We start from the raw sequence: 25,349 nt of genomic DNA, 5'->3' as shown, positions 1-25,349 counted from the left end.
CCGAGTTCAGCACATTCCAGCCTGTGGTTGTTTTGGTATCCCTGCAACAGTTTGAAATGGACTTGTGTGTAAGGGACTTCCCTGGTGGTCTAGCGGCTAAGACTCTGCACTCCCAATATAGGGGCTCAGGTTCAATCCCTGGTCAGGGAACTAGATCCCGCATGTTGCAACAAAGATTGACAATCCTGCATGGCCCAACTAAGATCCAGCATAGCCAAAAGATAAAAATATTAAAAAATAATAATAATTAAAATAAATGATTTAAAAAAAAACAGGTATGTACAGTTAAATCTGGGTTGCCAGGAGCAGAAAACAACTCTGGTTATTGTAAAGAGAAAAGCGATTATAAGGCTACCAAGAATTTACAAGAAGCTGGAGAACTAGACAAAATTTGAGGTAGGGATGGAGCCTAAGGAGCAGAATATTGGATACTCATCTTTTAGCAGGAAAATCCAACCAGAATGCCTCAGACCAATCCTCCAAATGGGTAGGGGGCAGGGGGCTCTCCAGATCCAGTGGTAAGAATTGCCTTTTGATTGTTGTTAGGTAAACTATCACCGTAATATCTCACAGCATGGACACTTCCTGCCTCTAAGAAATCTCAGTACCTGGCCTTCCTGCTGCCCACCTGTCATATCTGTGTTTACCTTCCTTTTAAACCCCAGGGAAGCCCAAAGGGGCTATGTCCGTGCACCTGGGCCAGGTGTGTCTGCAACAGTGGTAGCTCCCTGCTCTGAGTCCAGATGGAGGCTGCAGTGGTCTGGGGTTGAGGAGCAAGAGGCTTCCCAGTGTGGATCGGGAAGTAGAAGGAGGGGCCGACAGCAGCCCTAGGGGATGAAAAAGTTCATCAGCCCCTCCCCAAAGCCTGCTCACAATATCCGAATTGGACTGACTCTCTTTGTTTCTTTTTTAAATAAAATCACTTGAGGTGACAGAAAAACTTGAAAATGGCTATAATAAGACACCTCCATGACAGCTGTCCTGACTCTCTGAAATATATGACCGAGCTTAAAAAGACACTCAAGGTCAGAAGACACCACAGACTTGGCAACACCACCTTGGGTTCATCTGCCCTGAGACTGGCTCCTTAAAGTGACATGGGCACTTTTCTAAAACTCTTGCCTGCTTCTGAGCACACTGTCATGGAACTTCCTCCTCAGAATCATGTACACGTGAATGTCCCTCTAGAACTGTTTATAGTGAATATCCCTCATGGAATAAAGCAGTATCTGTGCCCAATCTAATATCTATTCAGTCTACTGAGAACCACATTTAAGAAGTCTATTCATGAGCATTTTTGTGCGTCTTTGTGTCAGTAGTTTTTTAAACTTGAATGTAGTGGAATCACCTAGAGGACTTCCTAAAACAGATTGCCCAGCGGCAGTGCAGAGTTTCAGCTTTGGCAGGTCTGGGGTAGGAACCTAGGAGTTGTGACAAGGTCCCAGGGGACACGGATGCTGCTGGTCAGAGGCCCGCTTGTGACAACCTCTGCCTGATGTAATGAAACGGATCACATTCTCCTTTCTTTCCTGGGTCTGATGTGGCCTGTTTCATGCTGGGCACTCCTGAGAAGTACCAGGAGAAAGAAGACAACACAGAAGTGGGAGACGACTTCCCTGGTGGTCCAGAATCTGCCTGCCAATGCCGGGGACATGGGTTGGATCCCTGGACCTGGAAGATTTCGCATGCCTCGGGGCAACTAAGCCCGTGTGCCATAACTACTGAGCCCATGCTCTAGAGCACAAGAGCCTCAACTGCTGAAGCCCACATGCCCTAGAGCCTGTGCTCTGCTACAAGAGAGCCCTCGAGCACCAGGGTGTGAAGATCCAGTGCAGCCAAAAATAAATAAATGAAATATTTTTAGATAAAACAGAAACACTTATTTAAAAAAAAAAGAGAGAGAAGTGGGCAGAATGATATTTATTAATATGGAATTTTTTCATTTGAAATTCCATATTTCAAGCTAAGTTAAAACTTTGTTATGCAGTTACCCCAATTCCTTATGGGTCTGGAGCAAGGTCAGGCAGCAGTTAAGACGGGTGGGGTGGGACTGAAAGGAGTAAGGGTTGGATTAGTATAAGGGCAAGTGAGTGTCTCTGTTCCCCCTCCCAGAACTGTGACCTTTTGACACCAGAGATTGTGTCTCTCACAATAGAATAGCCAGCACTTGATATGCCAGCAAATTTGGAAAACTCAGCAGAGGCCACAGGACTGGAAAAGGTCAGTTTTCATTCCAATCCCAAAGAAAGGCAATGCCAAAGAATGCTCAAACTACCACACAACTGCACTCATCTCACATGCTAGTAACGTAATGCTCAAAATTCTCCAAGCCAGGCTTCAGCAGTACGTGAACCATGAACTTCCAGATGTTCAAGCTGGTTTTAGAAAAGGCAGAGGAACCAGAGATCAAATTGCCAACATCCGCTGGATCACGGAAAAAGCAAGAGAGTTCCAGAAAAACATCTATTTCTGCTTTATTGACTATGCCAAAGCCTTTGACTGTGTGGATCACAAGAAACTGTGGAAAATTCTGAAAGAGATGGGAATACCAGACACCTGACCTGCCTCTTGAGAAACCTATATGCAGGTCAGGAAGCAACAGTTAGAACTGGACATGGAACAACAGACTGGTTCCAAATAGGAAAAGGAGTACGTCAAGGCTGTATATTGTCACCCTGCTTATTTAACTTCTATGCAGAGTACATCATGAGAAATGCTGGGCTGGAAGAAGCACAAGCTGGAATCAAGATTGCCGGGAGAAATATCAATAACCTCAGATATGCAGATGACACCACCCTTATGGCAGAAAGTGAAGAGGAACTAAAAAGCCTCTTGATGAAAGTGAAAGAGAGTGAAAAAGTTGGCTTAAAGCTCAACCTTCAGAAAACGAAGATCATGGCATCTGGTCCCATCACTTCATGGGAAATGGATGGGGAAACAGTGGAAACAGTGTCAGATTTTATTTTGGGGGGCTCCAAAATCACTGCAGATGGTGACTGCAGCCATGAAATTAAAAGACGCTTACTCCTTGGAAGGAAAGTTATGACCAACCTAGATAACATATTCAAAAGCAGAGACATTACTTTGCCAACAAAGGTCCGTCTAGTCAAGGCTATGGTTTTTCCAGTGGTCACGTATGGATGTGAGAGTTGGACTGTGAAGAAAGCTGAGTGCCGAAGAACTGATGCCTTTGAACTGTGTTGCTGGAGAAGACTCTTGTGAGTCCCTTGGACTGCAAGGAGATCCAACCAGTCTATCCTAAAGATCAGTCCTGGGTGTTCATTGGAAGGACTGATGCTGAGCCTGAAACTCCAGTACTTTGGACACCTCATGTGAAGAGCTGACTCATTGGAAAAGACCCTGATGCTGGGAGGGATTGGGGGCAGGAGGAGAAGGGGACGACAGAGGATGAGATGGCTGGATGGCATCACCGACTCAATGGACAAGAGTTTGAGTGGACTCCGGGAGTTGGTGATGGACAGGGAGGCCTGGCTGGGATTCATGGGGTCGTAAAGAGTCAGACACGACTGAGCGACTGAACTGAACTGAACTGAGAACAATGCCTGGCACATAGTAGGTACTCAGTAAACACTAGTTGAATGAATGACTAAATGCTGCCTTGATGGGAGCAAAGGGGTAGCTTGCTCTTCTTATTTTCTGTTAGAAGCCAGTGATAGAAAAGGTAGAGAAACGGAGGAGAACGTGGATTGGACTCTTGTCAAAGGAAGGTCAGCCCCTTCCTGTGGTCGTTTTTTGGGTAGAAGAAAAACTGAGTGAAAACCTTGTACCAAACTGGGCCTAAGAAGATATAAACAAGCCAAACATTCTACCTAGACAATGGCCCGATTCTCCCTGACTGGAGAAGGTGGGAAAAGTGGGGAACCAGACAAACATCCCCTTCCAATTTCCTTCCGTCTGCAAAGCATCACAGCCCACACCCCGCCTCTTGGACTTTTCCCTCATCGAAGGCATTCTCCAATCCGAGACAGCCTCTTATCCGGTGAGATCTTTGAAGGCTGGCTGGAGCGGCAGTCAGCCTGAATCACCCCTAACCACAACGGCCTTAGAATGACAGAGGGTTTCTGTTTCCAGGGTGTGTTCTGAAGTGAGCTTTTGTGGTCCAGTTTGCTTCCCCGTGACCCCTGCCAACCAGGAGGAGCTGAGATTAGCAGTTTGTGTAGATCAAATGATCGAACTCCAAAATACCCAGGAAAAGTTGTGAAAACAAAACAGCAGCGGAAGGACAACGTTGGGTGAGACGCGCTTGCACAGGAGCACGTGTGAAAAGTCGTCCAGACGCCCGCAGGCCTGTCGTGAGTCAGCTGGAGGATGTGGGAGCCAGGAAAACCTCAGGCAGGTCCGGACCCAGTGGAACTTCCAGAAAAAGAAAGGGAATGGCTGAATTCACTCCATGCTGGTCAGACCACCCTGGAGGAGACTTGGCTCTGTCTGGATGTCCCATCGTGTGAGAGGAAAGGGTGTGTCCTGAATGGAATTGCTAAGATCGCTGGTTGTGGGGGGAGGGGCGGTGCAGGGTGCAGGAACTGCACCCAAAGGACAAGAGGAGGAGATGAGTGTCACGGAGGAGAAGGGGTTTAGGTGGAGGCATGAAAGGGTGGGGGTAGTGGGGGACTGTTCCCTGTAACTTCTGCTTGGAAGGCCTTTTCCCTTTTTTCTTTTTTTGGCTACACCCTGAGACATGTGGGATCTTAGCTCCCTGATCAGGGATCAAACCTGCACCCCCTGCCTTGGAAGCATGGAGTTTAAACCACTGCACTGCCAGCAAAGTCCCAGCTCTCCCCTTCTTCTCCCTGGTGAACTCCTATTTATCCTTTAGGCATCAGCTCCTGATGCTTCTTCTGAGAAGCCTTCCCTCATTTCTCGAAGTAGAACCAGCCATGCCTCCACTGGGACCTCCTCCCCTGCATCTGGGAGTCAATTCTCTTCATGCACAAGGAGGAATGTCCCCACCCTACTCCTCTTTGCAACCCTAGAGCCTGGCAAGGGGGCTGTTCTTCAGCTAAGGTCTGATTAATTAAGTGGTAGGCCTGAAAACAGTCTCTGAGCATTTTGACCATGCGGAAGAAAGATGGTATTCTCTCTCTGTGGCTTGAAAAAAAACGGAACTGGAAGAGAGGGGGGAGACTATGAGAAGATGGATTTCAACTCAAAATTAGGAAGTGTTTTATAATAATAATGACAATAGATTTGCTGGGTGTTTCGCTCATCTATTGCTGCAAAACAAGTTACTCCAAAATGTAGCAGCCTAAAACAATAAATATTTATTAATTTACCCTGTTTATATGAGTCAGGAATTGAGAAGAGGCACAGGAGAGTAATTCTGGCATGGGATCTCTCCCGAGGCTGTGGTCAGGATCCTAGCCGGGGCTGCTGTCGTCTGAAGGCTTAATTGGGGCTGGCAGATTGCTTTGAGATGGCTCCTCACCTGGCTGCTAGCAGGAGGCCTGGGATCCCCCACTGTGGGCCTCTCCCAACTATCTTTCACCACAGCAAGTGATCTGAGAAACAGAAGGGGCAATGTTTTTCCGGATCTAGCGTCAGAAGTCGCAGTCTGTTATTTCTATGATGTCCACTGTGGGAAGAGACTACCCAGAGCCATGAGTACAATGTGGCCGGAATCCTTGGGGTCATCTTGAAGGCTGGCTATCACACTGAGTGCTATCGATGTATCAGCATCCCGCTGAGTGTTTTGCACTGGTTCTGTCCCGGAACCCACACCTTAAGAAGACAGCATTTTTTTTATGATCTCCGTTTTATTGTATTTATTTTTTAAAATTTTGGCTTTCAAATTACTTTCCTCTTGATCACAGAAGCAATATATGTATAGGTAGGTAAAAAGATTGTGAGTTATTTTTAAAGATTTGTTTATTTTTGGCTGGACTGAGTCTTTGTTGCTGCGTGCTCTTATTTCAGGGGATGGGCTTCTCATTGTGCCTGCCTCGCTTGCTGCAGGTCACCAGCTCTAGAGCGCAGGCTCAGCAGTTTTGGTTCAAGGGCTTAGTTGCCCTGAGGCATGTGGTATCTTCCTGGACCACGGATTGAACCCGTGTCCCCTGCTTTAGCAGGCGGATTCTTAACCACTGGACCACCAGGAATGTCCCAGATTGTAAATTCTATAAGCGATTGTGTAAGCAATTGGAGAAGGCAATGGCAACCCACTCCAGTACTCTTGCCTGGAAAATCCCATGGACAGAGGAGCCTGGTAGGCTACAGTCCATGGGGTCGCGACGAGTCAGAGGCAACTGAGCAACTTCACTTTCACTTTTCACTTTCATGCGTTGGAGAAGGAAATGGCAACCCACCCCAGTACTCTTGCCTAGAGAATCCCAGGGACGGAGGAGCCTAGTGGGCTGCTGTCTATGGTGTTGCACAGAGTCGGACACGACAGAAGTGACTTAGCAGCAGCAGCAGTAAGCAATTTCCTATGCATTAAAAATGTAATTAATGGAAGTCTGGATGCCCAAGTTTATTCTGAAGTTAGATCTGATGGTGTATTTTCAAATTCCCACTTTGTATATATGGAAACTGAAACACAGAGATATTAATTTGTCTCTGATCACACACCCAGAAAGTCTCTGAGCTTGGTGTGGTTTGAACCCGAAAACCCAAAGTCATTACGTTTTGTGTTATATTCTGCTGCACTATGGTGCCTCCTGGGCATCCACTAGTCAGGATGCTGGAGCAGTGACACTCATTCCTGGCTGCACATAAACTCAGCTAGGAAGCTGTGCCTAAACCCAACCTCCAGGTTTTTGGATCTAACTGGTTTGGGGTTTGATTCTACTATGCAGGGCTGGGAAACTGCCAGCCCTAGTTGAGGAGCAGATCATGACTTCCCCGAGGTCTCTTACAAATATTACATGCTATTACCTGGGTGAAATGAAACATACCTTTATTACCAAGCAGATAGGGACTCAAATATAATGTGTAGATGAGTTCCTAATCATTGTCTCAGGCACAGTGGAGGTAACATCTGAGCTGCAGGCAAGTAGATGTTGAATCAGCTGAGAAGGAGGTACATTCCAGCTAGAAGGAAATAGGAGACACTTAATGCCAGGGTAGAGTTTTAGGAATAGAAATTGGGAACACAAGGATTTTTACAGAAGTCCTCCTTCAGATTCTCTAACTGCCGGCCTAATTTCTCACCTTTGTCCATGTCCCCAGCTCCTACTCACTGTCCACTTTGGTCAGAGACAATGTTCCTGATACAGATGGAGAGTAACAGAGAAGGAACATAGGGGAAGGAGTTGCTGGAATGATAAATTCCTGTGCAGGAGGGAGAAGGGGGAGAAAATTTCTTTTCCATTAATTCTTGTCCTCTACTTCTTGAACATTGAAATTGAACCAGGAGGCCATACTTTCAATTCGTAATTATAAGCATCGGAAGACTAGTTGAGGCTTCTAAGTGGCTTTTTCTTTCTCTTTAAATTTATTTGACTGTGTTGGGTCTTAGCTGTGGCACGAGGGATGGCTGTTGCTGCGTGTGGGCCCTGAGGTACAGCATGGGGAATCTAGTTCCCTGACCAGGGATCAAAACCGGGGCCCCCTGCATTGGTTAAGCACAGAGTCTTAACCACTGGACCACCAGGAAAGTCCAAATACAGCTTTCTTGTCAAATCACATCACAACTGCCTCCCTTGCTCCCCAGTGTAAGCACACAACTGCCAATAATACTAATCCTGGAGGCAGAATAGTATAAATTCATTCATCCAGCAGATGCTGACTCGAAGGACTGGGCCGGGCACTGATTTAGGCATTAAACATGAAGCCGTGAACAAAGCTCTGGTTTTGTGTTCATGGAGCACTCCAGAGAGGAAAGAAGATAATCTCTACTGCGACAGAGGTAGACTGATGTCAGAATCCTCAGTAGGATGCAAGAGGACACTAGAGAGATGTTTCTGAAATGTGGAAAGAAAGGAATTTTGACCCTGGAATTTTACATCTGGTTAAGTTACCTGGGCTTTTCTCTAGTTGCGGCAAGCGGCGGCTACTCTCCAGTTGCAGTACTTGAGCTTATTGCAGTGGTTTCTCTGTTACGGAGCACGGACTCTAGGGAACAGTCTCAATAGTTGTGGCGCATGGGTTTAGTTGCTCTGTGGCATGCAGGATCTTCCTGGATCGAGGACCAAACCCATGTCTCCCACATTGTCAAGGGGATTCTTTACCACTGACCCACCAGGAAAGGGCCAGCTGAATGAAGGAATGAATTGAAGATAGTATCAGGTGCTCTAGGAGACCCTCTGAAAGTTTCCCACACAAATACCTCCTCTGAAGACATTGTTGGAGGCAGTTCTCCAGCAAGGAGAAAAATTAAGCCAAAGAATGTTTTGAAATATACAGTATGGAAATAAAAGTAGTCAAGTTCTTTGCTAGCTAAATAATTGATGGCCAAAAAAGAAAAAGAATATAATAAATCATTACTCAAGCTCCAGACAATACCAAGAGCCGGGAAAAAAAAAAAGACCAGAGCTAGTGAAAAGTATCTGGTACACGTCTCTTTGGGAGAAAAGAAATAGATATGGATAAGCTTAAGGAGTTAAATGAAGGTGAATATACATAGTAATGTGTGAGAAGTAAATCCCAGAAGAATAAAGATAGAATGAATGTACAACTTTTTCAAACAGCAACTAGGAAATCTTTGCCTACTGTAAGATCACAAGTGCTTTCTCCTCTGGTTTCTTTTAAAAATGTTCGTGTTTTAAGTTTTACAGTAAATCTATGATACATTTGAGTTCATTTTGTATATGTTGTGAGATAGAAGTCAAAATTTTTTTTTCCACATATGTGTATGTTCAGCTGCTTCAGATGTGTCCCAACTCTGTGTGATCCCATGGACTGTAGCCCGACAGGCTCCTCTGTCCATGGGATTCTCCAGGCAAGGATACTGGAGCGGGTTGCCGCGCCCTCCTCCAGGGGGTCTTCCCAACCCGGGGATTGAACCTGCGTTTCCTGTATTACAGGTGGATTCTTGACCCCTGAGTCACCGGGGAAGCACCTCCTTTTGTTTGCACATGGCTATCTAACCCGTCCTAGCACCATTTGTTGAAAAGACTCTCCTTTTCGCACTGAGTTTTCTTTCCACTTTTATTAAAAAACCAGTTGTGCATGTATGTACAGGTCTATTTCTGGATTCCATTCTATTCCATTGATCTAGTTGTCTCAGGTCGATGATCTTGGCCTCCCACCTTAAGAGTACAGAAAAGGAAGAGCAAATTAAACCCAAAGTAATCAGAAGAAAGGAAAGCATAAAGACAGAGTGAAAATCAATAAACTATAGAAAAGAAACACAATAGAAAAAAATTAATGAAACCAAAAGCTGGTTCTCTGAGAAGATCGATAAAATTGAAAAATCTTTAGCCCAATACTCAGCAAAAAATAGAAGACAGAAGTCAGCAAAACAGGGATGGGAGAGTTGACATTCCTACAGATTGTTTAGACAAGTAGATAATAAGATAATAAACAGATAATAAGATTATTCATGTTTATGCCAATGAATTTGACAACTTAGATGAAATGGACAGATTCCTTTTTCTTTCTTTTTGGTCCTGCTGCTGCACAGCTCCTGGAGATCTGACTTCCCCTACCTGGGACTGAACCCAGGCTACAGCAGTGAAAGCCCGGATCCTAACCGCTAGGCCACCTGGGAACTCCCTGGACAAATTTCTTGAAAGATACAAACCACCAAAGCTCACTCAAGAAGAAACAGATAACCAGAATAGCCTTATATCTGTTAAAGAAATAGAATCTGAAGTTAAAAATGACTTGGCTGGGTGGGATGGGGAGGGAGGTTCGAGAGGGAGGGGACATATGTATACCGATGGCTGATTCATGGTGGTGTTTGGCAAAAGCCAATACAATGCTGTAAAGCAATTATGCTTCAATTAAAAAATAAATAAATTAGGAATAGAAAAGAGACACAAGCGATGGCATGAAACCTCCAGCACCCTTGGGGCAAAGTGGGGGACTGTGTTGTAGGCTAGGACGATGTTCTGGCTCTTGGGAGAGAAATAAAATTAAAACATGTTTTAAAAAAAAAATCACCACCCAGAGAAAACTTCAGACCCAGGTAGCTTCACTGGGGAATTCTCCCATGTTTAAGGAGGATATGACACAAATTCTTGACAAACTATTTCAGAAAAATGAAAAGAAGTGAATACTCCCCCTCCCACTCCTTGAGACCAGCATTACCCTGGTACTGAATTCAGACATTGCAAGAAAAACAGCAACAATGAAGACAAAAAAAACTACAGACCTGTATGCCTAATGACAAATATCCCTCTTAATAAAGTTTTAGCAATTGGGTCATGAATGAGATGACTTAGTCATTCTAAGATGTCAGTTCTCTCCCAAATTAATCTATAAATTTATGTAACTCCATTAAGAATTCCAGCAAGATTTTTTAAATGAAAATTTTATTGAAGTGAAATATATATATGTATATGTATCTATAAAACCACACCAATCATAAGTATACAACACAATAAATTTTTGCAAAGTGAGTAACTCTGTATAACCATGACACAGTTAAAAAAAAAAAACTGAAGCATTACCAGCACCTCAGGAACACCTTAGGGGCCTTCCCAAGCCTGGTAACTAGAGAAGAGTTTTGCCTGTTTTGAACTTTATATAAATGGAGTAGGGAATAGAACCTAAAAGGAAAACTATAATTGAACAAAATAAGAGCAATTCCTTGATGAAGAAGCTGATGATGATGTGCTGTGAATTAAGGGGTATGATTAACTCAACTCTCACTTCCTGAGGTCTCCAAAAACCTACAAAACAAGCTTCAAGAAAACTAAAACTCTGGTGAGCCTAATTTACCAAGTGCAGACATGTGCAAATTCCAGTGGTAAACGCAATTCAAGGTAAAACTGCTTCCAGTTCCACCAGCTCCAAATAAGACCAAGTCTCTTTTGGTGCTCAAAATACCCCTGACTAGATGTTAGACTCCTGGGTTCAGGATTGGGAACACGTGTACACCCGTGGCAGATGCATGTGGATGTATGGTAAAACCAATACAATATTGTAAAGTAAAAAAAAAAAATTTTTTTTATTTATTTAGCTGTGTCATTGTGGCACTCGAGACCTTCATTGGGTCATCTTTCACTGTGGTGCACAGACTCTCTAGTTGTGGCATAGGCTCAGTAGTTGTGGCACTTGGGCTCAGTTGCTCGGGGGTATGTGAGATCTTAGTTCCCAGATCACGGATCAAACCTGCATCCACTGTATCGGAAGGTGGATTTTTAACCATTGGACAACCAGGGAAGTCCTAAACTCCCAGTTCTTAGAATTGGACTTTTCTTCTCACCTCTCAAGTTGCTTTATCTGCTAAATGGGTTTACTTGTCCATCTAACTCACAAAGATTTGAGGAGGAGTCTCAGAATACAGTGAGGTATATGAAAACAAGGGCTTGCTAGGTGGCTCAGTGGGTAAAGAATCTGCCTGCAATACAGGAGACACAGGTTCAATCCCCAGGTCGGTAAGATCCCCTGGAGGAGGGTATGGCAACCCACTCCAGTATTCTTGCCTGGAGAATACTGTGGACAGAGGAGCCTGGTGCATTACTGTCCATAGGGTCAGAAAGAGTCCAAAGCGACTGAGCACACACCCATGCATATGAAAACATCCAGTAAAGCATTATTCAAATAAAAGCCATCATGATGATTATTTTAAAAGAAAATTTTTCTAAATGATTCCAGCCTAGATTTTAAAGAAAATCTTTACATTATTTTATTATTTTTAATGTGAAATATTTAGCAAGGTGGAAGAAATATTTTGATTTGTGGGAAAAGAAGAGCCCCAGATTGTACTCTTTAAATGCCATGGTTTGGGTACATCATTTATTTATGTGTTAAACTTCAGATTACGTGTAATAAACTATCTGTGGTGCAGAACTATTGATTTTCCTGCATTAGCAGCTGAATTAAATGTGCATTACTCCAGGGTTGGTCACCATGAGAGATGCTTAAAAAGTTTTGAGGGAGAGTCAGTGGAACCCATTAAGGCTCTTGAGGCCCCATCTCCCGTTGATCCCAGTCACCCCAGGGAAGTTTTACTGCGATTCGGTCGCATGTACATCCTTGTCTTAATGCTTCCTCTAATGGTACCTAATAGCAGCATAGCTACATCATTTGCCTTATAAAGAAAGAGTTGCCTTCCCCAACCGTGTCACAAACATGTTCTAAAAACGAGTGGTGCTTTTGAGTACATTGCATGTAAAATACAAAATTCCTTGGTTTCATGTTTTTATTAGCACATTCATTGATTTATTTAACCAACTAACATTTATTGAATATTTAAATGGTTTTCGACATTTATCCAGTGGTAGTCTTTATCCCCAAGTTTAAGACAATACTTATCTCTGTGTTCAGTACCTGGAAATGAATTACTGCCTACTTGATGTCCTTGGAGAATATTAAAATATTTGGAGAAGTGAAGAGATGGAACTCTGGATTGAATTCCCACCTCTGTTACCTTCCAGCTAGGTGACCTTGGTCAAGTTATTTTTCAGAAATAACTGAGCTTTTCCTTGCAGCCCAGTAAATGATCAATTTGTATAAATATAATATATGTGTTTTGAAACAAATGGTATTTAGTGTGTATAGGATAAAAAATTTAGTATAGAGACATTAAATCATTGCAATAAATTATTTATCAGAATTATCTATATTCTTATAGATTTCTTTCTCTATCTTTCAAATTAAAACTGTGAATAAGAGTGCATTGTCTGGTTTAAATTAATTTTATTTCTCACTCTTTGACCTTTTCAGCTTCAGGTTTACTATCTCCAGCTCTTGACTGTTCCCCCTACCATGATTTTTAAAATGTTTCTCCTATTTTTTCAGTTCTGTGCTCTTTTTCTGAGATTCCTATTACAGTTCCCTGTAGCCACAATTCCAAAATCTTAAAATTCTCTGAAAACCAAAAATTTTCTCTTGAGCTGGCAACACTCCTTTGGCAGTAAATCCTGACCTGACATGATATGAAACTATTTATTGTCTTTATTTATTTCTTTCAGTGTTTTACTGAAGAAATGTAATATTTTTGATTATAGAGTGCTGACCTAGATCCCATGGGGGTGTATGTAATATCAGTGTATTCACTACCTCATCTCTCTAAAATCACCCAAATGCTGACTCCAGAAGCGCATCTGACTCCAGGGATTTTGAATAAACCATTGTTAGCCTGTATATCTATCTTAGACCTCCTGGATAAGTCCTCCCATCACTCTTGGCTTTGTAATTTTCATATGTATCCTGAGTTCGAGGTGAACTTCTTAAGTTTGTCTTCTTCACTAAATTAACTTTTGGCAGCTCTGCCTCCAAGAGGTTTTTCATTTGGCATTTGTTGTTTCCTTCTCCACAAAAATATTTCCTGATCTCAGAGGGATCCCTCCTTATGACTTCTTGCTCTGTATTGGCCAATGTTCCCTTCAGTTTGGCTGGATGAGGACGTGAAGCAGAAGCTCTGCAAGCCAGGGCCCTTTCACATGCAAGAAACAGACACCCAGCTGGATGTGGCTTGAGGCAAATGAGGATCTTCTTGGAAAGACACTGGAGACAGAATCTCAGAAACTAGGATGTCTCTGGGGACCTCAGAGAGGGACTGAAACCAGGGACTTCCTGCTGCCAGGCCCTCCTCTCTCTTTCTCTCCTTCCTTAGGCTTACTGGCTTCATTTTCCCCTACTGCTGTTGGATTTCTGCCTCCTGGTTAGAAACATGAATATTAATAACACTAAGTTCATTCTTTTTCAGCTCTGTAACCCAAGAGGTAATAGAATTCCTCTCTTCTGGCTTCAGGAATCATTTCAGGGCCAGGCTTATTGGTCTAGGCTGGGTCTCATTCCCTGACACAGGTCCAAATGGACACAGGTCTGTCAAAAGGTGGGGGAGAGATCCTGAGCAGATTAAACAATAACATCCACTTCATACATTCTCTAAAATGCTGCATAAATTTACTTCAAATTGGAGGATTCCTCCTGACTCTCCATGGCGGTCCTCTTCTTTGGATTTGGAGCATGTTTTCGTAGATACAGTGACATCTCCCAGTTTGCTTGGTTTGGGGGCAAGCCCCACTGAATGCAGGTCCTGCCTGGTGCAGCTGTCTGCTCGGAGAGAAAGCCCTGCTGTGCAGGCTTCCTGCTGGCTGTGTCTGCCTGGCCTCACCCTCCGCAGCAGGACAGGAGAGGGATTCTGTCAGAGTTAGCCTACCACCAAGTCCATGTCAATGGCATCCTTCATAGTGCATCTGTTAGGGTTCTGTTTGTTACAAGTAACCCAAACCCCACTCAAACTGGCTTAAAAAAGAAAGAGGATGTATTGGGTCCCTTAACTGGAGAAGTCCATCCATAGAGGGTGGTCAGATGCAATACAATCAGGGCTTCAGCTTTGGTTCTTGGACTTCGCCTGAGATGGATTTGTCCTAGCTGGTAGCAGGATGGCTGCCACAATTCTGAGCCTCATCTGACCACATCCAGAGGAAGACAGATGGCCTCTTCTGGCAGATTTCTCTCCAGCAGGAGGATGTTGCGTTTTCAGAAGTTCCAGCCAACTTCTCTTTACATCATATAGGCTCCATCTGGTTACCAACATTTTTGTGAGCCCATTCCTTGTCCAGGAAATGTGTGTGTGTTAATTGATTGAGTTCTTGAACCAATCAACAGTAGGGGGATAAAAGTCCTCTTAGGGCAAGCAGGGCAACACCTGGTGCTGGGCATGATGTCAGTTCTTCTGGAAGCACACGGCTATGTGGGCGAAGGTGGGAAGACCCTCCACCAGCAAAAAGATTATGATTCACTGGAATATGTCTATATAACTGAATCACCTGCTATATACTTGAAACATTGTAAATCAACTATACGTCAATAAAAAAACAAAACAAAAATTATGACTTGCTGAAGGCTCAGATTCGGTTAGCATTTTTTAGCAGTAAAGTTTTTGTTGTTGCTGTTTGTTTTGTTTTGGGGTTTTCTTTTCTTTTTTGGCAGTGTCAAGCAGCATGCAGGATCCAACCAGGGATCGACCTGCTGTGGAAGCTTGGAGTCTTGACTACTGGACCGCCAGGGAAGTCCCAGAAGTAAAGTATTTTTTAACTAAGGTCTCTATGTTACTTTTTAAAAGACATTATGCTACTGCATACTTAACAGACTACTGCTGCTGCTGCTAAGTCGCTTCAGTCGTGTCCGACTCTGTGCGACCCCATAGATGGAAGCCCACCAGGCTCCCCTGCCCCTGGGATTCTCCAGGCAAGAACACTGGAGTGGGTTTCCATTTCCTTCTCCAATGCATGAAAGTGAAAAGTGAAAAGGAAGTCGCTCAGTCGTGTCTGACTCTTAGCAACCCCATGGACTATAGCCTACCAGGCTCCTCCATCCATGGGATATTCCAGGCAAGAGTACTGGAGTGGGGTGCCATTGCCTTCTCCGTAATAGACTACAGCGCAGTGTAAACATAAATTTTCTATGCACTGGGAAACCAGAAAGTCCATGTGACTTGGTTTATTGCAATATTCACTTTCTTTTGTGGTCTAGAGCCGAACGGTGATATCTCTGAGGTTTGCCTGTATAAAAGAGATCAGTCCTGGGTGTTCATTGGAAGGACTGATGCTAAAGCTGAAACTCCAATACTTTGGCCACCTCATGCGAAGAGTTGACTCATTGGAAAAGACTCTGATGTGGGAGGGATCGGGGCAGGAGGAGAAGGGGACGACAGAGGATGAGATGGCTGGATGGCATCACTGACTCAATGGACGTGAGTCTGGGTGAACTCCGGGAGTTGGTGATGGATAGGGAGGCCTGGCGTGCTGCGATTCATGGGGTTGCAAAGAGTCGGACACGACTGAGTGACTGAACTGAACTGAACTGATACATATCCTATTGGTTTTGTATATAGGAGAACCCTGACTGATAAACCGTTATTATGTCCCTAAAGACCCAACCAGCTCTTTACCCCAACCTTGGACACAGATCTACATTTTAAGAAATAATATTGTAAAAGAGCCATTGTTCAGCAATAGGTATAGGATTATTAAATAACTAGTTTCATGCCGGTGATGAGTTGGTGGTATGTTCAGAGAATACCACCAGGGGTTTTCCCAACTGTAAGGATGTCACAGCAGGAAAGAGGCTCACCCTTGGAAAGGTCAGAGTCAGGTTAAACATCAGCAAGGATCCTTTCCTACCTGCTGTGACACTTCCTGTTTGGGGCAATTTATCCATGTGGTCAGAATCCGCTGTATGCCACCAAGCTCCCTGTGCTTGCCCCATAGGCCAGCCACATCCATTTCCACTAAACAGTATCCAAAATTTCCTTCTGGGGCATTGTTCCTCCCTGATTGTGTGTGGGTAATTGTGCTGATGCTCTCCTATGGGAGCTCAATGGGCCAGACCCGCCTCTCCTGGCTCCAGTTCAGCAATAGCAGAAGGGTGTGACTTCAGCTCAGCCAGCCAGGTACTTACTCAGGGGACTTAGAACCTTGAGCAAATGACATGATACTAAGAAAGAAAGGTTGGCACCATCCACTGCAGCCAAGGAAGAGAGGCATCAATATTTTGAACAGTTTCCTCTGCTTATAAGACAATTTCTGGACTTTCTGTGAACTCTGTCCACTTCTTGGCCCTCCTGAGGGCTCTTGGTTGCTGATATTTGCAAGTCTTAACTATCAGACTCCCATGAACTCTGACAGCCCCTTATTGCTTAAGATATCCAGAACTGGCTTCTGTAATGGGCATTCATGACCCCTGACCAATACAGATCCTCAGGTACTATTTTTGGCTCTGCTTCACTTCCAGGAGCCTCAGTTTCCTCATATGTAAAATTAGGAAATGAGATTATATGTATGTTCCTCAAATATTTTTCGGCCACAAAATAAAACAATTTTGGGTAAAGCAAATCTTCCTGGGACTTCGCTGGTGTTCCGGGGGCTAAGACTTCAAGCTCCCAATGCGGGGGACCCAGATTTGATCCCTGGTCAGGGAACTAGAGCCCACACGCCACAACTGGGTTCGAGTGCCACAGTGAAAGACCCTGCATGCTACCACTAAAAAGATCCTGTATGCCACAGCTAAAAGACCCGCATACCACAACTAAGACCTGGCACGGCCAAAAATAAGTAAATGAAAACAAAAAGCAAAGTCTTCCTGAAGGGAGCAGCTGAATCATAAAACTGATCAAGGCAACACCGCTCTGGCTCAAGAGTTTCAAAACTCCCGAACCCTGCCCGCCGCGCTCTTTCTCAAGAGCAGCCCACTGTGACTTCTGCTCTAATATCATAATGGGAAAGGACCACACTTCCCCTCTCTCATTGCAACAAAAGACAGACAGGGCTGCCTTCAATAACTCGGGGAGGCACCATACTTCTCATTGACGAAGATCTGTTTCCTCTTGAAGAAATGTGCTGAGCACATGCTTGTGAAATGTTAATTACACACACACAGTCACTTTGGCTCCTTACTGTGGAGAAGGCCCAGTGAAACCACAAAAAGCAAACAACAAAAAAGCACTGGAAGGGGATGTCATGCGACTCGCTCGAAAGCCTTTGTGAACATATGTCTTGTCCATTTTAGACGATTTTATTAAGTCTTTGAAGAACAGAATGGAAACTTCCTTCATGATAAATACATAAATTAGTAGTTTTTGTGGGTAAAACAAAACTAGTATGACTTTCACCATTAAGATCTAGTTTGTTTATGATGGAAAAAAAAAAGACAGTCTCTAGAGCAAGTGGTGTTGGGAAAGCTGGACAGTTGCATGTAAATCTGTGAAATTAGAACATGCCATCTCACCATATACAAAAAAAAACTCGAAATGGCTTAAAGACTTAAATCTACGGACTTCCCTGGCAGTCCAGTGGTTAAAGCTTTGCCTTCTAATACAGGGCTGCAGAAGGCAATGGCACCCCACTCCAGTACTCTTGCCTGGAAAATCCCATGGATGGAGGAGCCTGGTAGGCTGCAGTCCTTGGTGTCGCTAAGAGTCAGGGACAACTGAGAGACTTCATTTTCACTTTTCACTTTCATGCATTGGAGAAGGAAATGGCAACCCACTCCAGTATTCTTGCCTGGAGAATCCCAGGGACAGAGGAGCCTAGTGGGCTGCCGTCTATGGAGTCACACAGAGTCGGACACGACTGAAGCGACTTAGCAACAGGGCTGCAGGTTTGATTCCAGTTCGAGGAACTAAGATCCCACGTGCCTCAGAGGAGCCTAGTGGGCTGCCGTCTATGGAGTCACACAGAGTCGGACACGACTGAAGCGACTTAGCAACAGGGCTGCAGGTTTGATTCCAGTTCGAGGAACTAAGATACCACGTGCCTCAGGGCCAAAACAAAACAAAACATAAAACAGAAGCAACATTGTAACAAATTCAACAAAGACTTTTAAAAAAGTGGTGCACATTAAAAAAAAAAAGAAACAACAAATATAAGACATGACATCATAAAACTCCTAGAACAGAGCATAGGCAAAACATTCTCTGACTTAAGTTGCACCAGTTTTTTTTAGGTCAGTCTCTCAGAGTAGTAGGAATGAAAGCAAAAATTAACAAATGGGACCTAATTAAATGTACAAGCTTTTGTACAATAAAGAAAACCATAAACAAAATGAGAAGACAACCTACCGACTGGGATAAAATATTTTCAAATGAAATGAACAACAAGGGCTTAATTTCCAAAATATATAAAGAGCTCATACAACTCAACAACAAAAACCCAAACAACCCAACTGAAAAATGTGCAGAAGAGGTAAACAGATATTTTTTCCCAAAGAAAATATACAGATGGTCAACAAGAACTTGAAAAAAATGCTCAACACCACTAATTATTAGAGAAATGCAAGTCAAAACAACAGTAAGTCACCACCTCACAACAGTCAGAATGGCCATCATTAAGAAGTCTACAAAGAAGGCTTCCCTGGTGGTCCAGTGGTTAAGAATCCACCTTGAAATGCAAGGGACACCAGTTCAGTCCCTGGCCTGATCCTTCCCAGCATCAGGGTCTTTCCCAAAGAGTCAGCTCTTTGCATCAGGTGGAAAAAGTACTGGAGCTTCAACTTCAGCATCAGTCCTTCCAATGAGTATTCAGTGTTGATTTCCTTTATAATTGATTGGTTTGATCTCCTTGTTGTCCAAGGGACTTTTCCAGCACCACAGTTTGAAAGCATCAATTCTTCAGTACTCAGCCGTCATTATGGTCCAACTTTCACATCCTGTACAAGACTACGGGAAAAACCATAGCTTTGACTACATAGACCTTTGTTGGCAAAGTGATGTCTCTGCTTTGTAATACGCTATCTAGATTTGTCATAGTTTTTCTTGCAAGGAGCAAGGGTCTTTTAATTTCATGGCTCCAATCACTATCTGCAGTGATTTTGGAACCCAAGAAAATAAAATCTGCTACTGTTTCCATTTTTTCCCCTATTTGCCATGAAGTGATGGGACCAGATGCCACGATCTTAGTTTTTTGAATGTTGAGTTTTAAGCCAGCTTTTCCACTCTCCTCTTTCACCTTCATCAAGAGGTTCTTTATTTAGTTCCTGCCATTAGGGTGGTATCATCTGCATAGCTGAGGTTGTTGATATTTCTCCCAGCAACCTTGATTCCAGCTTGTGATTCATCCAGCCTGGCATCCAAACTGACAGACAAATGGGTAAAGAAGATGTGGTACATATGCACAATAAAATCCTCCCCAGCCATGGAGAAGAACCGAATAATGCCATCTGCAGCAACACGGATGCACTTAGAGAATATCATGCTAAGTGAAATAAGTCAGAAACAGAAAGATAAATACCATATGACATCACTTACGTGTGAAACCTAAAGTACAGCACAAATGAGCTTATCCATGAACCAGAAACAGACCAACAGACATAGAACACAGACTCGTGGTTGCCAAGGGGGAGGGGAGTGATGGACTGGGAGTTTGGGATTAACAGATACAAACTATTATGTACAGGATGGATAGACAACAAGGACCTACTGCATAGTGAAGGGAACTATATGTGATATCCTATGATAAATCATAATGAAAAGAATAGGAAAAGAATGTATATATGGGGACTTCCCTGGTGGCCCAGTGGCTATAACTCCATACTCCCAATGTTTGGGGCCCAGATTCGACCCCTGGTCTCGAAACTAGATCCAGTGTGCCAAAAGGAAAACCTGGTGCAGCCAAATAGATATATAAATAAATATTAAATTAAAAAAAGAATGTATATATGTATAACTGAATCACTTTGCTGTGCAGTAGAAATAATATAATGTTGTAAGTCAACTATACTTTAATAAAGTAAATTTAAAAAAATCTGGTCTACTGAGGGAGTATAATGTAAGAAACTTAACACTATCCCTCCTCTTGGCCTGTTGTACCAGGTTCTGTGCTAAGAATTTTCACACACAGTCTACTTTACTCTCAAACAACTCTCTGGGGAGGTATCATTTCTGAGTCTTATTTTATAGCTGAGGACCGAGGCTCAGAGAGGTTAAGAAATTTACCTAAGCTCACACAGCTAGCAAGCACTGACTAACTGCACGCCTCCAAAGCTTTTGTTCTTTCAAATATGATACTCTGCTCACCTAGATAATGCTATGTATCTGGATCTTTTAAAATGTGGAATAAGTTGACTCTATATTTGTGGTCATTCAGCTTTCTAATCTGGATATAGCTCAAAGTGGAGACCTGTAACTCATGCTCCTGAAGCACAAAAACGTCTGGACACTTCTTTTGTCCCAAATGGCTTTGCAGGAACGTAAGCAGAGTCAGTTCTTAAAAGGACCAATCCTTTTAACCCTGGGCAGTCTTTTTTCCCTAGAGTCAGTTGAAATTTCCTCTGGGAATGCAAACTAATTTTAACAAACCGTAATCAAGAAAAGGAATTTGCAACTAAAAAAGAGCTCTTTATGAAAATGAATTCTTTGACTCTCTTTTCTGTTAATCTACATACATCATCAAACAGGAAGTGAAGATAATTGTGGGATAAAGGGATATGGGGCCTGAAGGTGTTATGACCTTCTGCAAACAATCTTAATTTTAAATTCCTGGTTATCAGCCACTTTGTCTATGCCAGTTCCCCCATTTCTAATAAGGATGGTTCTCTGTAGATAATGCAAAATCAGTCGTCAAATGCAGTTCACCATTGTTTATACATCTGTGTTTTACCAGTAAATGAGACAATACATATCTAGATACTACTCCTGCGTATGCCACCGTGTAACTGGATGACCTTGGATCAGTCACATAAACCCACTGGGCCTTCCTTTATCTCAAAAGTCAGGGATTTGGATGAAACACTTTGTACTTCTACTCTATAATTCTCATTGTGCTGGTTGCTTTAAAAGGGCCTGACTGCCATGCAATCCCAAATATATCCAGAAGAGGTCAGAAGAAGTCACTAAAAGCCCTGAGGTCTACATTAATTCCAGTTACCAGTATAAATACAGGTTTATGGGAATCCTTATTCTCTGTGTCATTTCCCTGATTTTTAAGGTTGGATCAGGTATTAAGACAGGTATTTTTCTTGAAATATCAAAACAGAGACGCATTGTCTGCTTTGGATCTCTTTGTCAAATGTAAAAACCTTTCCCAACTGGTGAGCAAAGGTGAATTGCCCGTCAGAGGCGATACAAAGGTACAGAGGGAGTTTTATACTTACAGCCAATAACTTAGAGAAAGTAAACTTGTTAGAGAAAACCCCATCCATCAAAAATCTTTATTGGAGCACTTCTCCTGTGGCACAGTGGATAAGAATCCACCTGCCAAAGCAGAAGACACGGGTTTGACCCCTGATTCGGGAAGATTCCACATGCCTCAGAGCAACTAAGCCCAAGTGCCATAACTACTGAGCCTGAGTGCTGCAATTACTGAAGCCCATGTGCCCAGATCCTGTACTTTGCACCCAGAGAAGCCACGGCAAAGAGAAGCTCCCAAACTACAACAAAGAGTAGCTCCTGTTCTCCACAGCTAGAGAAAGCCTGCACAAAGCAACAAAGAGCCAGCGCAGTCAAAATAAATAAATAACTTAAATATAGATGTAAAAAATCTTTATTGGACTTCCCTGGCTGCCCAGTCATCAAGAATCTGCTTCCACTTCAAGGGGCATGGGTTCAATCCATTCTAGGGGAACTAAAATCCCTCATGTCACACAGTGCAGCCACATAAAAAAGTATGTCAGTTTACGATGTACAACTTAATGAACTGGTATATATATATAGTGAGACATGACTACCATAATAAGATTAGTTAATACATCCATAACCTTTTGTAGTTAAAATTTGAAAACTTCTTGCCGCAACGAAGTTGGACTATTCCTCTTTTGATTTCATCAGAAAAATTATTTGGGGAGATACACCATTACAGAGACAGAGACTTTTTTAAAGTATGCTTAAACCTTGCTTTTTTAAGGCAGAACCTGGAGAAGTAGTTTAAATGTGAATTATGGCGAAAGAATTCGGAATTAAAGAAAGCCCTGAGGCCAGGTAAAGAAAATGCCTACATATTGTACTTAGACAGAATTTAAAGTTTGGAGCTCAATGGCTCAGTTGGTAAAGAATCTGCCTGCAATGCAGTAGACCTGGGTTCGATCCCTGGGTGGGGAAGATGCCCTGCAGAAGTAAATGGCAACCCACTCCAGTATTCTTGCCTGGGAAATCCCATGAACAGAGAAGCCTGGTGGGCTACAGTCTGTGGGATCGCAAGAGTCAGACATAACTTAGTGACTAAACCAAAAACCACATTTGAACCTTGTTAAATTTCCTTAACCTCCCTAGTGATATACTCCTTAGTTGACATCTATAAAATGACGATAGTGATAAAGCCTCCTAAGATTGTTGGGAAGATTTAATGTTGGGAGATAATTTGGGAGATAATGTTGGGAGACAATTTAATTGTTGGGAGATAACACATGTAAAGAATTCAGCAAAGCATCTGCCACATACCATGTGATCACTAGGAGCATCATTGTCATCATAGGTTATCAGTGAGGAGCTGGTATTTCTAGTAAAAAAACAAACAGGGAAGAAAATCATCATTTTTTCTTTAAAAAAATTTTATTATTATTATTATTTTTTTTTTAACCATGCCTTTTTCTGAAACTTCTATCTCAACTATCCCAAACTAGGTTCAATGTGCCTGCTGTATGCTGCAGTCATAGGAGCTGACAGACCCTGAGCTGGCCACCTGGCCCACTGACTGGCACCTCCACTCCCATCTTGGGCACCCCAAAAGTACAGCAGAGCCAGCCGGATACCCAGCATCCATCACCTCTCCTGCCAACCCATCAGCAGCAGTCAGAGACCTTGATCCCTATGGACATGGAGTGTTCCTCCTCCCAAGCCTCACCAGCAAAGCCAAGGTTTGAGATGGGCCCCCAGCCCCCTGGCTCAGCAGCAAGATCCTCCACTCGATTCTCCACTTTTCGCCTCTGGACCTTTATTTTTTAATTTAATGTAGCACTGAGTTTTTCTTTAATACAGCACTCAATTTGCAGACTCATTACTGTTTTTCTCCTGCTGCGCCTTCTCATTCCTCCAGAACGAGGCCTGTGCCCATCTCTCCCACCGTCATAGACCCAGGGGCCAACCAGGGAGGGTGAATAGGGGTATGAGGAGATCTCAGAGCAGGGAGCCAGAAAGAGCAGGGAGCTGGGGGTGTGTCCCAGGGAGAGAGATCTGTGTCCTGCGGTGCTTCTAGGATAAGGTGAAAAAGTCACGCAGTGAGCAGGGGCGGGGCAGGGGGTGGAGTAGGCGCCCGAGGAGCTCAGAGGGGACAAGCAAGAGATGTGATTACACAGAACACTCCAGATCAGATATGGTGCGCAACCGCGGGCAGAGACAGGGGTCGAGCAGGGATGGGTAGAGACAGGATCTGCAACAATCTGCCCACATTCCAGAGACCATTCTGAGGACCCCTTGCCGAAGGCCCTCCCAATGACTCATGTTCAAAACGAAGATGAAAAACAACAAAGTTGTTTCCTTATGTCTGGCTGGGAGCTCAGAACTCCCTGGAAAGTGTTTTTATTTTTTAATTAGAGGAAACTTGCCTTACAATGTTGCGTTGTTTTCTGTTGTACAGTAGCTCAAATCAGTCATAATTACATATATGTCCCCTCCCCATTTTGCCTCCCTCCCCTCCCCCGTCCCACCCCTCTAGGTCATCGAAGAGCAGCAAACTGGGCTCCCTGTGCTGTGGAGCAGCTTCCCACGAGCTCTCTATTTCACACTGGATATATAGCATATATATACGTCAATGCTATTCTCAGTGAGTCCCACTTTCTTCCCCCACTGTGTCCACACGTCTGTTTTCTACATCTGCATCTTCATTCCTTCCCTGCAAGTAGGTTTACCAGAACCATTTTTCTAGATTCCATAGATACACATTAATATATGATATTTGTTTTTGTCCTTCTGACTTACTTCACTCCATATGACCCGCTCTAGGTTCATCCACCTCTCTACAACTGACTCAGATTTGTTCCTTTTATGACTGAGTAATATTCCACTGTATATATGCACCACATCTTTATCCATTCATCTGTCAATGGACATCTAGGTTGCTCTGGAAATGGTTTAAAATCTTAGGGTTTCTGTTTGCTCAAATGAAAAGAAAGCAGAAGGAAGTACTGATTCAAAGAGGAACTGTCTGCTTCCGTCTGAAGTAACTGACTCCTGACTCTGACTTTGGCAACAGTCTTGCCGAGACCCAGCCGAACTCTATCCTCCTCTGGCCTTGCTTTTGGGGCCTGTATCAAAGCTCCAGAGTGAGGGTAGCAGCCCCTGCTCCCCCTTGAGGCATGGAGGAAGCCATGAGGACAAGTTGTGATCGATGGTATGTGATGCCCACATGCCCCACACACAGTGTGGGAGAGAAGCTGTTGTCATGTGATTTCAGATGTTTTTATAAAATTAAAAAAAAAAAGACACTTGACCCCTAGTAGGATGTGAACTATCCAAAAAACTCCAGAAAATAACAAGTGTTGGTGAGGATGTGGAGAAGTTGGAACCCTTGTGCATTGTTGGCGGCAATGTGAAATGGTGCAGATGTTGCAGAAAATAGTAGGGAGGTTCCTCAAAAAGTTACAAATAGAACTACCGCGTGATTCAGCAGTTCCACCCAGGGGGGCAGATACCTTGGGGGCATATAGCTGAAAGAATGGAAGACAGGGTCTTGAAGAGGTGCCTCTATACCTGTGTTCATAGCAGCATTCTTTACAATAGGCAAAAGGTGTTCCTCTATGGATAAATGGATATACAAAATGTGATAGACACATACAATGGAATATTATTCAGCCTTGAGAAGAAAGGAAATTCTTACACATGCTAAAACATGGGTGACATTTGA

The 25,349-nt window shown here is 43.4% G+C and overlaps 1 long non-coding RNA gene across 3 annotated transcripts in view; it reads right to left on the bottom strand.

Annotated features, from left to right (window-relative positions):
- Positions 1-25,349, bottom strand: part of LOC138992140 (uncharacterized) — a 49,527-nt gene that overhangs the window by 12,628 nt on the left and 11,550 nt on the right. For all 3 annotated transcript variants that reach the window (XR_011468046.1, XR_011468047.1, XR_011468045.1), the window contains exons 2-3: positions 22,949-23,006; positions 6,912-7,047 (exon numbers count right to left, since the gene is read on the bottom strand). This is a non-coding gene — a long non-coding RNA (uncharacterized lncRNA). The remainder of the gene's footprint in view (positions 1-6,911; positions 7,048-22,948; positions 23,007-25,349) is intronic.

This window comes from Bos mutus, chromosome 19, assembly GCF_027580195.1.
Source record: "Bos mutus isolate GX-2022 chromosome 19, NWIPB_WYAK_1.1, whole genome shotgun sequence".
In the NCBI taxonomy this organism is placed as follows: Eukaryota; Metazoa; Chordata; class Mammalia; order Artiodactyla; family Bovidae; genus Bos; species Bos mutus.
The sequence above is the reverse complement of the archived record's forward strand: the minus strand, read 5'-3'. Positions and strand labels throughout refer to the sequence as shown.